Source organism: Saimiri boliviensis, chromosome 20, assembly GCF_048565385.1.
Source record: "Saimiri boliviensis isolate mSaiBol1 chromosome 20, mSaiBol1.pri, whole genome shotgun sequence".
In the NCBI taxonomy this organism is placed as follows: domain Eukaryota; kingdom Metazoa; phylum Chordata; class Mammalia; order Primates; family Cebidae; genus Saimiri; species Saimiri boliviensis.
In genome coordinates this window covers 40,403,831-40,420,731 of record NC_133468.1, presented here as the reverse complement: position 1 = coordinate 40,420,731, position 16,901 = coordinate 40,403,831, and the positions used below count along the sequence as shown (strand labels likewise).

Below are 16,901 nucleotides of genomic sequence, written 5' to 3'. Positions count from 1 at the left end.
TCATGAGGTCAAGAGATCGAAACCATCCTGGCCAGCATGGTGAAACCCCGTCTCTACTAAAAAATACAGAGATTAGCTGGGCGTGGTGGCACGCACCTGTAGTCCCAGCTACTTGGGAGGCTGAGGCAGGAGGATCGCATGAACCCAGGAGGCGGAGGTTGCGGTGAGCTGCGATTGTGCCCCTGCACTCCAGCCTGGGTAACAAGAGCGAAACTCCATCTCTAAATAAATAAATAAGAAAAACGGAGATACTGGGTTACAAAAAGACTATTATATTCTCATAAAAATTTCTTTGACACCTTTGTCTAAAATCAATTGACAGTAAATGTTAACAATTTAATGTTTAAATTTATTTTGGTGATCTCAATTCCGTTCCGTTGATTGGTCTGTCCTTATGCTAGTCCCACTTACTGGAAAAACTTACTCCTCTAGGAAGTTTTGAAATCAGGAGATGTGAGTCTTGCAACTTTGTTCTTTTCCAAGACTGTCTATTCCGGGCCCCTTGCATTTCCGTGTGAGTTTTAAGATCGGTTGTTTATTTCTGCCAGAAAGTCAGCTGAGTTGGCACAATTTTGACTCCTGATTGAGATGCTTTTACACTTCGTTTTCTTCTTTCTTCTTCTTCTTCTTTTTTTTTTTTTTTTTTTTTTTGAGATGGAGTTTCTTTCTTGTTGCCCAGGCTGGAGTGCAATGGCGTGATCTCAGCTCACTGCAACCTCCGCCTCCCAGGTTCAAGAGATTTTTCTGCCTCAGGCTCCCAAAGAGCTGGAATTACAGGCATGCACTAATTTTGTATTTTTAGGAGAGACAGGGTTTTGCCATGTTGGCCAGGCTGGTCTTGAACACCTGACCTCAGGTGATCTGCCCACCTAGGCCTCCCACAGTGCTGGGATTACAGGCATGAGCCACCGTGCCCAGCCAAATGCTCTTACACTTTTGCTTCATTACATCGCCGTTGCAGTATGAGAATTTTCTTATAAATGCTTGTTTCCTGATTTGGAAGTTTTGATGCGGACACTTTTTCTCTAAACTATATGATTTTGCTTTTTTTTTTATTTTTTTGAGACGGAGTTTCGCTCTTGGTACCCAGGCTGGAGTGCAATGGCGCGATCTCGGCTCACCGCAACCTCTGCCTCCTGGGTTCAGGCAATTCTCCTGCCTCAGCCTCCTGAGTAGCTGGGATTACAGGCACGTGCCACCACGCCCAGCTAATTTTTGTATTTTTAGTAGAGACGGGGTTTCACCATGTTGACCAGGATGGTCTCCATCTCTCGACCTCGTGATCCACCCGCCTCGGCCTCCCAAAGTGCTGGGATTACAGGCGTGAGCCACCGCGCCCGGTCTTATAATTTTAGTTTTATGAAAAAATTAAAAAAAATTTTTGCAACTGCCCAATGGGTTCCTCTTGCCGGCTGCCTAGACAGAGCCAATTTATCCAGACAGGGGAATTGCAATGGAGAAAGAGTAATTCATGCAGAGCCAGCTGTGCAGGAGACCAGAGTTTTATTACTACTCAAATCAGTCTCCCCAAGCATTTGGGGTGTAGAGTTTTTAAGGACAACTTGGTGGGTGGGGGGAAGCCAGTGAGCCAGGAGCGCTGGTTGGTCAGGGATGAAATCCTAGGGAGCTGCCTTCCTGTGCTCAGTCGGTTCCTGGGTGGGGGCCACAAGATTGCATGAGCCAGTTTACTGATCTGGTCGGGGCCAGCCGATCCATCAAGTGCAGGGTCTGCAAAAGTTCTCAAGCGCCGATCTTAGGAGCAGTTCAGGGAGGGTCAGAATCTTGTAGCTTCCAGCTGTGTGACTCCCAAACCATAATTCTTAATGTTGTGGTTAATGTTAGTCCTACAAAGGCAATCTATTCCTCAGGCAAGAAGAGTTCTGCTTGGCTAAAGGGCTGTTACCATCTTCGTTTAAACTACACAGTTTCTCCCAAAGTTAGTTGAGCCTGTGCCCAGGAATGAACAAGTTCAGCTTGGAGGTTGGAAGCAAGATGGAGTCAGTGAAGTCAGATCTCTTTCCCCGTCACAGTCATAATTTTGCCAAGGCGGTTTCACTCTTAGGATAATGGCTGTCAGCTGCATCCATGCTGCTTTAAAGGACATGACTTCATTATTTTCATGGCTGCGTAGTACTCTGTGGTGTCTGTGCACCACAGTTTCTTTATCCAGTGCACTATTGATTGGTCCCAGGGAATCAATCCACTACAGAATCAGTCAGCCCAGGTGGATTGATTCCATGTCTCTGCTATTTTGAACAGGGCTTGAGTATGTTCGGGGCAGGACAGTAAGCCATGCGGACCACTTGCTGAGGGCAATTGTGAGCCTTCCACTAGAGATGCACGTTGACTTTAAAACATGAAAAGAGGCCGGGCGTGGTGGCTCACACCTGTAAACCCAGCCCTTCGGGAGGCCAAGGCGGGCGGATCTCCTGAGGTCAGGAGTTTGAGACCAGCCTGGCCGACATGGTGAAACCCCGTCTCTACTGAAAATACAAAAATTAGTTGAGCGTGGCAGTTCATGCCTATAGTCCTAGGAACTCGGGAGGCTGAGGCTGGAGAATCACTTGAACTCGGGAGGTGGAGGTTGCGGTGAGCCGAGATCGCGCCACTGCACTCCAGCCTGGGTGACAGAGTGAGAGTGTGTCTCAAAAAAGCCAAAGAAAACATGAAAAGAACATGTATGAAAAAAAGAAAGAAAAGACCATGTATGTTAGAATGGTACCTGGTTTTCATTTTTCATCTTTGCCCGGAAATGGGCTTTTCTGCAGAGCAATCACACGTGGAGCCAAATTGCTTCTCTGCTTATGGCTTTTTACTTACAGATTGTGAAAGCGATGCCTGAGGAAGTCAGGTCAACTTCCTCCATCAAGCAATCCAGTCCTTTCTGTATACGTGGTAATGACTATTAAGAATCTCTGCATATTTGAGGAAAATCCGTAGCATAAAACACGAGGATCAAAATGAATAAATAGAACATGAGAACCCAGAAGAAATAAATAATTGAGTGCAAGGAGAAGTTGTATAATTCTAATTAATATCATCAGAGAAACTAGAGAAGATGTAATAAGAACGTAAAACTAGAACAGTCTGCCAGGAAAAGCGAGGAGTGAGAGAATTAAAAACACGAGATGCATTTCACATCTAAAGAGGCCATCCAGGAAGTTCACTGTCCTTCTGTTCGGCATTCTAGAAAGAGAAAGATGCATTTAGCTAACACATTTGTCATTTGTCTCCCCCCCCCCACTTTTCCAATTAATCTTAGGAAGTAAGTATAACATTGACACCAAAATGTGCTAAAGGCAGTACAAATAAGAAAATTATATACCTGTATCACTTATGAATATTTATTTAAATACTTTCTATAAAATACTTACAGATAGAATTCAATACTACATTAAGAAAATGATACATCATGACCAAGCGTGATTTATTCCACGAATGCAAATACAATTTGAATATAGATTCCAGGAATTTGTAGTCAAAAATGGAATACAAATTCAGTATTTAAATTCCACTCAAAATACTCCATATTAAGAAATAGAAGGTAAAATATCATATGACTGTCTCCATAGGTGCTGGAAATACTTTCAACAACATTTAACAGCCTTTCCTAATAAATACACTTCAGAAAATAGAAACAGCTGGATACTATTTTTTCTTTTTTTTGAGACAGTGTCTGGCTCTGTTGCTCAGGCTGGAGTGCAGTAATACAGTGATGGCTCACTGCGGCCTCAACCTCCTGGGCTCAAGTGATCCTCCTGTCTTGACCTCCCAAAGTGCTGGGATTATGGGTGTGAGCCACTGCACCAGGCCTGAACACTTTCTTAACATGGATATGTATGTATACACACTCACAAATGTATAAATTCAATGCAATCCCAGTGAAAACAAGCTTTTTAAATGGAGCTAGACAGGTTAAACTAAATCCCTAATCTGTTGGGAATTTATTTTTGTAATTGGTGAAAGTATGGATCTAATGTTATCTTCTTAGCACAATTTATTTTAAAAGTTCATTTTCGTCCCAGTGATTTGAGCTGTCACCTTTATCACACTAAAATTCCTGGCCAGGTGTGGTGGCTCAAGCCTGCCATACCAACACTTTGGGGGGCCGAGGCTGGTGGATCACTTGAGGCCAGGAGTTCAAGACCAGCCTGGCCAACATGGTGAAACCCCATCTCTACTAAAAATACAAAAAAAAAAAAAAAAAAAAAAAAAGCCAGGTATGGTGGCATGCAGCTAATTGGGAGACTGAGGCATGAGCCTCTTGTTTGAACCCAGGAGGTGGAGGTTGCAGTGAGCTGAGATTGTGCCACTGAACTCTAGCCTAGGCGACAATCTCAGAAAAAAAAAAGTAAATAAAATACAATCCCACATGTACTTGAATCTATTTCTGGATGTTCTATTCCATTGACCTGCCTGTTTATTCATGTACCAATACTGCACTATTTTAATTAACAAAGCTTTGTAGTATTTTTTTTTTTTTTTTTTTTTTTTTAGACAGAGTTTCATTCATGTCCAGGCTGGAGTGCAGTGGTGCGATCTCAGGTCACTACAACCTTCACCTCCCAGGTTCAAGCAATTCTCCTGCCTCAGCCTCCTGAGTAGCTGGGATTACAGGTATGTGCCACCGCGCCCAGCTAATTTTATATTTTTAGTTGAGATGGGGTTTCACCATGTTGGTCAGGCTGGTCTCGAATTTCTGACCTCAGGTGATCCACCCACCGTGGCCTCCCAAAGTGCTGGGATTACAGGTGTGAACCACACTGCCTGGCCCACAATACTGACATTTAATGCCCCAGAAGACCACAGATCTGGAAGAATGAGCTGTCATCCCCACTCTCAGCTCCCCACTGCTACCTCTTTATTATTCTTCTCTTTTGTCGAAAGCTTTGTGAATCTTTCCCCTGAATTTCCAGGTTGGGGTGGCCTGGGGTGAATGGCCTTGTTCTGTCTCCTCCCATGACTTCAGGGCTGTGGGGCTGGCCTCTCCCCTCACCCCTGTGTGTGTGGGAAGAGGGAGAGGAAATGAGAGAGTGTGACTTCTCCGGAGGAAGCAGGAAATTCATGTTCAGGCCACGGTAAAGCCATCTGAAGTACCAAGCAGAGACCTGCACTTCAGAAAGAGAATTATGGCTAGGAGCGGTGGCTCACGCCTATCCTCCCAGCACTTTGGGAGGCTGAGGCAGATGAATCACAAATGAGGTCAGGAGTTTGAGACCAGCCTGGCCAACATGGTGAAACCTCGTCCCTACTAAAGATACAAAAATTAGCTGGGCATGGTGGTAGGCACCTGTAATGCCAGCTACTCAGGAGGCTGAGGCAGAGAATGGCTTGAACCAGGGAGACAGAGTTTGCAGTGAGCCAAGATCACGCCACTGCACTCCAGCCTGGGCCACAGAGTGAGACCTTGTCTCAAAAAAAAAAAAAAAAAAGGAAATTATGCTGCCAACCTTGAAGCAGGGAGCCTGGGTGACATACATTTTTACAAAGCCCATGTTTCAATGCACTTCAAAGGGCTCACCGGAGCTAGTCTTACATGTTTCATAATCCATCAGCCAGCTGGGCTTGGGGAATGGTATTTCATCATGGAAATAGACTCACCAGGGAGAGGGTGAGAAGGCTGAAAGACGCATGGGATTTATTGCCCATCAGGCCGGGCACAGCAATCCGTCTGCCTCTGTCATCCTAACCTTTGTGCTGCAGATTCTCAGCCTGAGCCTCTGCTGTGGTCACTCTGATGTGAGTCTCCCAGCTTTGGGGCAGGGGCGTGTGCATGAGAGCCGGGATGGAGCCATTTGTCTTGTTTCTGTTTCTCTTCCTTATTTTCCTCTCTCTCTTCCTCCCACCCTTACTCCTCTGTGGAGTGATTTTGTTGCTGCAGCTCTTGAAAATAGGGGAAGTCATAAAAAAGATGAAAAAACGATGTTTCTGTGAAATTCCCTGGGAGTCGTTAAAAAACCAAGGCATTCTCACCTTGAACTGACAGTCTCGGTAAGCATTAGCATTTCCTGCAGATCCTCATCTGGCCAGGGTGCCCACAGAGATCTCTGTTGCCAACAGAGGCTACAAAGATGTGTGTGGACCAAGGATGCTTTGGGATTCAACTCCAGGTGCTGGAGGGGAGAGCATGGCTGTTTCGTTAATAGCTTAGGAAGACAGACTCAGAGAAGGTAACGGGTACTGGCTTCCTCTGTTTTCTTTTCTTTTTTCTTTGAGATGGAGTTTTGCTCTTGTTGACCAGGCTAGAGTGCAATGGCACGATCTCAGCTAACTGCAGCTACAGCCGTGCACCACCATTGCCTGGCTAGTTTTGTATTTTCAATAGAAACGGGGTTTCTCCATGTTGGTCAGGCTGGTCTCGAACTCCGGACCTCAGGTGATCTGCCCGCCTCGGCCTCCCAAAGTGCTGGGATTACAGGCGTGAGCCACCATGGCCAGCCCGGCTTCCTCAGTTTTCAGGTAAAGTTAGGCTAGAAACAAAATTTGGGAAGCTGGAAATAAGAAGGAAATAGATAAGAAATGACTGGCAAATTGGCAAAAGCAGCAACTGAAGCTTGCAGAAGGGAAAAGCGAAAGGCAAGCTGAGCCCCGGAAGGCTGCAGGTGTTTCTGAAAGTGTAAGGTATCTTGAGTGCAAAACAGAATTGGTGGAAATTCTATGAGCAGCAGTTGGGTTTTGCCATGTTGGCCAGGCTGATCTTGAACTCCTGACCTCAAGCAATCTGGCCCTCTTGGCCTCCCGAAGTGCTGGGATTACAGGTGTGAGCCACTGCACCCAGCCTACAATATTTTTTTACAGTTATAGAAAATAAAGGAAAAAATGAGACAATTATGAACTCCAAGGAAAATAAAAAGCAGTATAAGAGAGAAATTGATTTCCTAGTGTGCCGTTCAGCCATGGATAATATTTACATAGGCACTGAATACGGGTTTAACCAAAAAGTATAACTATATTGGGAGGATGAGGGAAGGGGTATAGGAAAGCAGAATATTCACCTTTCATATCAGGAAGTCAATAGTTAATATCTAGAGCTGAAAAATCAAGAAATAGTAGTATAAAGAGGACCTTCTGTAATGCAAAGGTAATCACATGTACCTTCACAGCGAAAATGTGGTGAAAGTGATGACTTTGTAAGAATGGCAGATGGGGAAATCTATTTTAAATATTTAAAATATTAAATGCCTATGGAGTTAATAGAGACATGGTTTTAGCTGAGGGTGGGTGTGCTGGCGAATGCCTGTAATCCCAGTACTTCGGGAGGCTGGGGCAGGCGGATGGCCTGAGAGGTCAGGAGTTTGAGACCAGCCTGGTCCACATGGAGAAACCCTGTCTCCACTAAAAATACGAAAACCAGCCCAGCGTGGTGGCCCACGCCTGTAATCCCAGTTACTTGGGAGGCTGAGGCAGGAGAGAATCACTTGAACCCGGGAGGCAGAGGTTGCAGTGAGCCAAGATTGTGCCACTGAACTTCAGCTTGGGTGACAGAGCGAGACACTGTCTCAGAAAAATAAAAGAAAGTTTTAGCTGGAAGTATGCAGCAAGAATCATAGTTAATGGCAAATTCTTAAAAAATAATTTTTTATAGATTGTTTTATATTTGGCCAATAGCACTCATTCCATTTTGTGATAGTATTGTCCCTGACTCCAAGGAATAATTATTTGTGTATGAATCTGCATATGAGTCAGTTTATCTTAAACTGATATTTGGCAAAATAATTAAATGAATAATTTATAGAATATTTATATTAAAACATTAAAAAGAACAGTACCTAAATTATTGCTTTATTTATTTATCATAAAGAGGAATTAGTTTGTAATAACATTTTGCATTTGTGATAAAAACAAAATTCATGAATCAATCATTTATTAATACTTTGTAGTGTTCCTTTTCTAAATAATATTGTTCCTTTTCAGCCTAAAAGATTTCTTTTAGCTGGCCAGGCATGGGGGCTCATGCCTGTAATTCCATCACTTTGGGAGTCTGAGGCAAGTGGATCACTTGAGGTCAGGAGTTTGAGACCAGCCTGGCCAACATGGTGATACCTCGTCTCTACTAGAAATACAAAAATTAGCCAGGTGTGGTGACAAGTGCCTGTAATCCCAGCTGCTCTGGAGGTGGAGGCAGGAGGATTGCTTGAACATAGGAGGCAGAGGTTGCAGTGAGCTGAGATCACGCTACTGTAGCACTCCAGCCTGGGTGACAGACTGAGACTCTGTCTCAAAAAAAAAAATTAATTGTTCCTCTTAGATAATTATTCTTTTATATTTGCCCAAATATTAACCATCTCCGATACTACTCATTCCTTTTTGTAATAGTATTGTTCCTTTTTTCAAGGAACAATTATTTGCATAAGAGTCTGTGTATGAGTCAATTTATCTTAAATTGATTTATTTTTGCAAAATAAGTATGTGACTAATTCATAAGAAAGTTTATATTAAAACAGAAGAATAGTACCTAAATTATTACTTTATTTATTTATTTGTCATAACGAGGAATGAGTTCATAATAACATTTTGCATTTGTGATGAAAACAAAACTCATGAATCAATCAATTATTAATTAATAATTTGTAAGACTCCTTTTCCAAATAATATTATTTCCCTTCAGCCTAAAAAATTCTTTTAGCACTTCTTGTGATGAAGATCTGTTGGCAGAAAATGATCTCAGCTGAATTTATCTAAAAATCTCTTGTTGTCTTTGCATTTATTTTTGAAGAATAGTTTTACTGGACATAGACTTCTAAGTTGACAGGTTTTTTTCTTTTCGTACTTTAAAGATGGAATTTTATTGTCTTCCAGGTTCCATTTATTGAGTACAAAGTTGGCTGTTATTTTTATTATTGTTTCCTTGTATGTAATGTGTACTTTTTGCCTGACTGCTTTTGAGATTTTTCTGTTTATTTTTGTTTTTTATCCATGATGTGGCTAAGTATAAGATTTTTTTAAATTAATTTTTTGGAGGCCTGTTAAGCTGCTTATAAATAGGATTTGATGTTTATAACCAAATTTGGAGAAATTTTGGCCAATATTTCTTGAAATTTTTAAAATTCTCCATTCTCTTCCCTCCTTTTGAGATGGCAATTACACCTGAGGAGGTTTGGTGTTATGGATATATTTGGTATTACTTGATATTGAGGCATTCATCTTTTTTTAATACATTGGATTAATTTTGGATAATTTATCTGTTTGTCTTTAAATCAATAAGCTTTCTTCCCCCCTCCCCCACATCTGATGTTCTGTGAATCTTGTGTAATGGTTTTTAAACATTTCTCATATTGTGTTTTTCAGTTCTAAGATTTCTTCGTGGTACTTTTTGAGAGTTTCCACATCTTTTTCTGAGATTCTGTCTCTCTTTATCCATTACATCCAATTTCTTTTCTGTAAAACTTTGACATATAGTTATCAATTATCTTAAAATCCTTTTCTCTTGATAACAACACATGGGTTGTTTGTGGATACCATTTATTAACTGCTTTTTTCCTCTGTTTACGGGCCATCACATTTGGTTATTTCTTTATGTGTCTGTTTTTTTTTTTTTTAAATTGTATAACAAGCTTATGGATGACACATTGTAGAGACTCTGCATTCTGTTATCTTCCACTGCAGAGTGTTGAATTCTGTTCTAGCAGATCTAGGAGACCCAGTGGCAGATACCTGGAGGTTCCGTTGAAAGCTTTGTTTCATGCGTCTGTTTTGATTTTGCTCATTTGTAGGGTGTTGCAGCTCTCAACCCTAACATGTGCTTCCTAAGTTCAGGGCATTGCCCTTTGAGGTGTCATTACAAATCTTGAAGCATTTATCACACCCCTTTAAGTTGGTGGGATTCTAACTCTAAAGTCTGTCATTCTATTAATAGCATTGAGTACCTGCTAAAATCTCTGCTCAGTTTTTTTTTTTTCCCCCTGTCAGCTATTCCTTTCCTCTGGGCTCATTAGAGTCTTTCCTCCATGGATAGACGTTAAAATTCAGCCAAGGATTTGAAGGGTCCTTATATGAGGATTTTGTGACTCCTTCCTTTTTCCACATTCCTTATCCCTCACTTCTAGTTCTGTGGCAGCTCCAGATGCTCACTTATGACTCTTTAGCCTAATAAGACTATAAGTCCTAATAAAACTTTAGCTTAATAAGTCTTGCTCTGTCACCCAGGGTGATATCCAGTGCTATGATCATAGCTCACTACAGTCTCAACTTCCCGGGCTTCAGCAGTCCTCCTGCCTCAGCCTCCCAAGTTGCTGGGAGTACAGGTGCACACCACCACACCTGGCTAATTTAAATTTTTTTTGTAGAGATGAGGTCTTGCTTTGTTGCCCAGGTCTTAAACAGTCCTCTCCCTTCGGTCTCCCAAACTGTTGGGATTACAGGTGTGAGCCGCTACACCCAACCCAAATGTTGCTTTTTGAGTGAATTCTAGTCCCTAGGTCCGAAATTGAGGAGTGCCTTCAGAACAAAAGCTGGTTAAACTTGAATCTCACATCATGTACTTCCATTTTCCTAAGGCTTATAGGTGCCTAACTTCTGCCTGGTTTTGGTTACTTTCCAAGGACATGATACAGTTGTTTTAATATTTTGTCCATAGTTTACAGTTGTCGACAGGTGGTTTTCTCTGATACAAATGATCCTGCCATTATCAGAGTTAGAAGAAAGAAGTATTTAAAAATAAAGTAGTGATGTGTACTATGATTACTTCCATTCTCCATGATACTGGAGGCCTTTTATTTTTTATTTTTTTCACTAGATGCCTTCATCTCACTCTGAAGTATACTGGAGGTCTTAACAGGTGCAGAAATAAGCACAAAAGAAAAGATGTAAGAATTGGAATGAGGCTGGGCACGGTGGCTAACACCTGTAATCCCACCTCTTTGGGAGGCTGAGGCAGGTCGATCACCTGAGGTCAGTAGTTCAAGACCAGCCTGACCAACATGGTGAAACCTCGTCTCTACTAATAAAGTCCAAAATTTAGCTGGGTGTGGTGGTGCATGCCTGTAGTCCCAGATACTTGGGAGGCTGAGGCAGGAGAATCTCTTGAACCCGGGAGGTGGAGATTGCAGTGAGCCAAGATCAAGCCACTGCACCTTAGCCTGGGTGACAGAGCAAGACTCTGTCTCAAAAACAGACAGACAAACAAACCAACCAAACTGGAATGGAAGAAACAGAAATGGAATTATCTGCCAATGATATGCAAATCTGAAAGAATCTGCAGAAGCAACTTTAATGCAAATAACAGTTCGGGAAGGGTGCTGGGTATCGGGGCAATATGAAAATTTCCGCTGCTTTCTGTGTGCCAGCTGCGCACCTTTCAAGTCTGTTTCAGAAGCATGAAGATTGGCCTCCGCTTCCAGGCGGCTTCCCAGCTCACTTTTGTCCCCTCTTCCCTGTTTTCCCGAGACCGTTTGAGTTTTGTTCTCTGTCATTTGCCACCAGAAGAGCCTTGGCCAACAGAGAACGGTCTTCCCTGAGGTCAGGCCCAGGAGCCTTTTGCTCCTGGGGTGTGGTATGGACCGGCTGGAATGGGGCAAGGGATGCCAGACCTAAATGTGCTCTCGGGACAAAGGCTGAGCCTTGCTTCCTGCAACGTCCCAGCACTGTCACGCTGGGTTGGGGCAGAGTAGGTCTCAATCAATATTTACTGAAGGACCGTGGTTGCTATTTTTAACAATCTGAAGGACTCACATGAGGAGGAACTCGTCCAGCCTGCGCAGGAGATGCCCACGAGTCAGTGCCATCTGAGGACAGACCGCGCAGAGCCGGGGGACCTTGGGCTTCTGCCCAAGGAGGATCTGGGTAGAGACTGGATGAACGCTGGCAGGGATTTCAAGGGTGGATTCAAACAACGACTAGGAATCTGATTTTGACCTTCAGGGTGGAAAAGTGGAAGAAAAATGGAATTGTCGCACGGTGGCCAGGCTCCAGGATGCCCCTCGCTGATTCTCGCCGCCCAGAACTCGTGCTCTTGTGTGGGCGCCTCCCTCATTGATTTGAACTGGCTGTGTGGCCCACAGAAGAAAGTGGAAGTGATGGGGTGACCTCCAAGACCAGGTCCCCCAGCCACGGCAGCCTGCAGGTGTGACTTTGGGGAAGCCAGCCGCCGTACCGCGAGGGCACTCACACAGCCCTTGGGGGAGGAAATCTCCTTCTTGTTTCTGAGGCAGGGTTTTGAGAGGGTCCTTATACAAGGACTTTGCTTTGTCCCCCAGGCTGGAGTGCAGTGGTGCGATCAGAGCTCATCACTGCAGCCTGGAGCCCCTGATCTCAAGTGACCCTCCTCCCTCCTCAGCCTCCTGAGTAGCTGGGACTACAGGTGTGCCCAACTACACCTGGCTAATTCAGAGACTTTTTTTTTTTTTTTTTTTTTTTGTAGAAATGGGGTCTCACTATGTTGCCCAGACTGGCATCAAGTGATCAGCCTTGGCCTCCTAAAGTGCTGGGACCACAGGCACGGGCCACCACACCCGGCCTGTGTTGCCTGAGACATGTGTTCTGGGCAGTGATCAGGTTCAGGGAATTCCCGCAGGTGGGGAGGGGTCCCAGCTTGTGTCAAAAAGAACTTCTCCTTTAACCAAGGAGCACTTGGAGAACACGTCACTCCCAGGACAGTCCCTGGCACGCCGTGGGTGCCCTTTAAATGTTCTTTGATTAGTGAGCGAAGAAAAGGAAGCTGGCCGGCACCCTCCGGCCCTTTTACCCCTTCGCCTTCTTCTGACTCGTTTAGTGTTCCTGGAACACTGTCCAGCAGAGGGCAGTGCTGTGCGTGAACGTTCATCAGGTGAAGTAGGGACTGATTTTTAGAGAAAGGGTCTCGCTCTGTTGCCCAGGCTCAAGTTCAGGCACAATCACAGCTCACTGCAGCCTTGAACCCCTGGACTTAGTGATTCTCCTGGGTCAGCCTCCTGAGTAGCTGAGCCTACTGACATGCACTATCATGCCCAGCTGCTTTTTTCACTTTTTGTGGAGATGGGGTCTTGCTACGTTGCCCAGGCTGGTCTGGAAGTCCTGGCCTCAAGCAATTCTCCTGCATCAGTCTTCCAAAGTGTGTTGTTTTTGGAATAATTATTTCTTGCCACAAGCCCTAGACTTATACATGATGAGAAAACTACACCCACAAAGCACAACTGAATATTTTTTAAGCCAAGTATTTAGTGGCTGTTGATACAGATAAATACATTGATTGACCTTATCTCAGCCTTAACACAATGCCACCTGCACTGGCATGCTAAACACTTGGGTAGATGGACTTTGTTTTCCTTCTGATTTCCAATAGTAACCAAAATGTTTGAGGACTTTTCAGAAGGACTTCAAGACACAGAAAAAATACTGTAAGAGTTCTGATAAGAATAAATAATCAGGCCGGGTACAGTGGTTCACACCTGTAATCCTAGCAGTTTGGGAGGCTGAGGCGGGTGGATCACCTGAGGTCAGGAGTTCGAGACCAGCCTGGCCAACATGGTGAAACTCTGTCTCTACTTAAAGTACAAAAGTCAGCTGAGAGTGGTGGGGCACGCCTGTAGTCCCAGCTGTTCAGGAGGCTGAGTCAGTAGAATCACTTGAACCTGGGAGATGGAGGCTGCAGTGAGCCGAGATTACACCACTGCACTCCAGTCTGGTTGACAGAGTGAGTCTTTGTCTCAAAAAAAAAAAAAAAAAAAAAAAAAAGATCACCTGTACAAACCTTGAAAACATTATGCTAAGAGAAAGACGTCAGTCATAAAAGACCACATATTGTATGATGCCATTTCTGTGAAATATCTGGAACGAGCAAATCTATAGAGACAGAGATTAGTGGTTGCCTAGGGAGGGGGGAGATGGTGGGAGACTGGGGAGTATCAGCTAAAGGGTGTGGAGCTTCTTTTGGGGGTGATGAAAATGTTTTAAAATTAGGTTGTGGTGATAGTTGCCAAATTCTGTGAGTATCCTAAAAACCATCGGACTGTGATGCTTTCGATGGGTGGATTCTGTCTCGAAGCTGTGAAAAAGAATACTCGTGTTCAGCTACAGTTTCACATTTATCTTGTCCTTGTGCTTTAGCCTCTGCAAACGTGTTAGTCATCTGTGATGGAGATGCTCGAACATGCCACTGTCCATACGTCCTGGTCAGCCCATGCCAGCAGGGATGCGCTGAAGGAACACCACCGTTCCGGCGCTCAGCAGCCAGTGTATTTCCTGACGGTTGCCATGGTGCTGCGAGGGGCTCATCTGTTGTCCCCATTCACAGATAATGACCAGGTCCGGATAAGAGTGGGTGCTTTCATTCTAATCACTAGTCCCACTGTTACAGCCATGAGGGCTGACCTGGACGTTGGCATGGTGCCCTCCACAGCCCTGCTGGCATTAGCTGGAGGTCTGACAGCTTGTGGCTGTGAGAAGCAGCAGCCGCAGGACTGCGCAGGCGGCAAGGCCTGGGTTTCAGTTCTCACTCACCTTGCATGCAACATCTGCCTTCTTCCGACTTGAACAGCAGCCCTGGAGTAACCACCTCCCAAAGGGTGGAGCCAACCAACCCAGAGATGGGGGGCAAAGCAGAATCCATCCTTAGAGGAAGCGTCTGTGGCGGGCGGTTAGGAGGCCTGGCCTCTAGACCTGGCTTTGCTAGTTGAATTGACCAAGATCACGCCGCTAACTCTCTGGCCTTGGGTATGTCAATAGATGGCGTCTCCTATGGGAAACCAAGGCTTCGACCTTAGCGGCCATTCTCAGTTCTAAATTCCATGAGCTACGGGCTTACACTCTAGAGAACAAACGTCGCTCCCCCGCTGAAGGCCAGGGCGGCACACTGTCGTGTGTGTCTTACCTGCCGGCTTCCTCTGTTGTTGGCAGCGGTAGTAATTTGAAAAGCTGTGGCCCGGCCCAGGTGCCTGATCCTTTGAGCCTGAGGGTAGAGATGAGATTGGGAGCATGAGGAGGGACTGGAGAAGCTGCTTTTGAGAGCTGGAGTCTCTTGTTTGGCCTCCATAGTTTGCCCCAGATCGTCAAGGGAATATTCTACCTTAGGTGATGTTTGCAACAAGAGCACGAAACTTATGGCATCTTGAATTGCGTTGCTGTTTGGAACACCGTGTCCGTGTGTGCAAAAAATGACTCTTGGCGTGTTCCTTCAGGGTCTCTGGTCGCTTAACGCGAGGGTAATGTGCAGTTGTGAGTGGCGCCCTTCCTCTCTGCTCTCCGGGTTTTCATTTCCCTGCTCCTTCCCCATTGCAGCCAATTGCACAGGGCGGAGGCTTGCCCGGAAGAAACGGGCTTTGTTTGCACACAGCAGTCCTGAAGACCCCTGTGAAGAGCCTCATGGAATGAGCCTGAAAGAAAAGAACTCTTGTCAGGCTGCAGAACACCATTGCTTTTCTTTTTGAGAAAAGGCCTTGCCATGCTGCCCAGGCTGGAGTGCAGTGGTGCAGTTATAGCTCACTGCACCCTAAACCTTCTGGGCTCAAGCAATTCTCCTGCCTCAGCTTCTTCAGTAGCCAGGACTACACGTGCACACCACCATAGCTGGCTAACTTTTAAACTTTTTTGCAGAAGCAGGGTCTTGCTATGTTGCCCAGGCTGGTCTTGAAGGCGTGACCTCAACTGATCTTCCTGCCTCAGTCTCCCAAAGTGCTGGAATTAGACGTGAGCCACTGCCCCTGCAGAAGCACAAGGCATTGCACACATTACATAACGCAGTGTTCACAGTAACACTGTACTAGTCCATTCTCACACTGCCTAAAGAACTACCTGAGACTGAGTAATTTATGAAGAACAAAGCTCTAATTGACTCCCAGTTCTGCGGGCTGTACAGGAAGCGTGGCTGGGAGGCCTCAGGAAGCTTACAATCCTGGCGGAGGTGAAGGGGAAGCAGGCACGTCTTCACATGGCGGCAGGAGAGAGAGCATAAGGAGGGCAGCGCCACATACCTTTAAACAACCAGATCTCTGAGAACTCACTGTTGCCAGAGCAGCCAGGGGAAAATCTGCCCCCCATCCAGCCACCTCCCACCCGGCCCCTCCTCCCACACTGAAGATCATAATTCAACATGAGTTTAGGTGGGGACACAGAGCCAAACCATAGCAAACACTTTGAGGTAGGTGCCATTATTCCTACTGCAGAGGAGGACATTGAGGTTCAGAGAAGTCAGTCAACATGACCACGGCAGCACAGCGGGTAAACGGCAGAGCTGAGATGAAAACCTGTCCCCGCGTGACTATATACAACCCTCTCTCTCAACATTTTACAGCGTTTTCTGCCAGTCTTTTCTCCACACAGTTTTTTTTTGTTTATTTTGTTGTGTTTCATAACTGCGTGATTGAGATCATACTGTATAAACATTTCCTAGAGATCTACTTGGTGAGATTCCGAAACCCCAGGGGGCTGGATTGATGCAGAAATGCACACTGTCAACGACCATTTCTGGAGGACTCTTCTGAACTCCACTGATGTGGAAGGTCTTCCTCTGTTTGGCAAGGAGAGGCTATGGCCGCTATTTCTCTATTTCTTTTTGCTTCTTTCTTCAGCCCTAATCTCTTAAAGGTTTACTTGCAATTTCTTCGCCTAAAACAGCAAAGACACCAAAGAGAGTAACCTTTATCTGGAATGGCCTCCGCTAGGCTGCCTAGAGATCCCTGGCTAGGAGCCAGGAGACTTGGCCTCATGTGGAGACCCAGCCATATGTGGACTTCCTGGTACCTGAAATGCACGAGAAAGACATCGGGGTGCCTGTCCCAGCCGCCCTGGAACTGGGGAGTGCTGAGGAAGGCTTTGGGTGCAGGTGGACTCTGCTGTGAGGAAGACGGTGCAGCTGTCTCGTGTCTGGTCGCGGGGGCTGCAGGTTGGGGCTATGACGGGACCCGCCCCCTCCACCACGGTGACTTTCCTTCTTATCTTCATGCAAAGGTTTGGCTTTAGACGGTGCAGCCCACCTTCATAACCACCGC

The 16,901-nt window shown here is 45.2% G+C and overlaps 1 protein-coding gene across 1 annotated transcript in view; it reads left to right on the top strand.

Moving 5' to 3' along the window:
* TYW1 (tRNA-yW synthesizing protein 1 homolog) overlaps positions 1-16,901 on the top strand; it is a 312,384-nt gene that overhangs the window by 295,374 nt on the left and 109 nt on the right. The gene's annotated exons all lie outside the window — the stretch shown is intronic.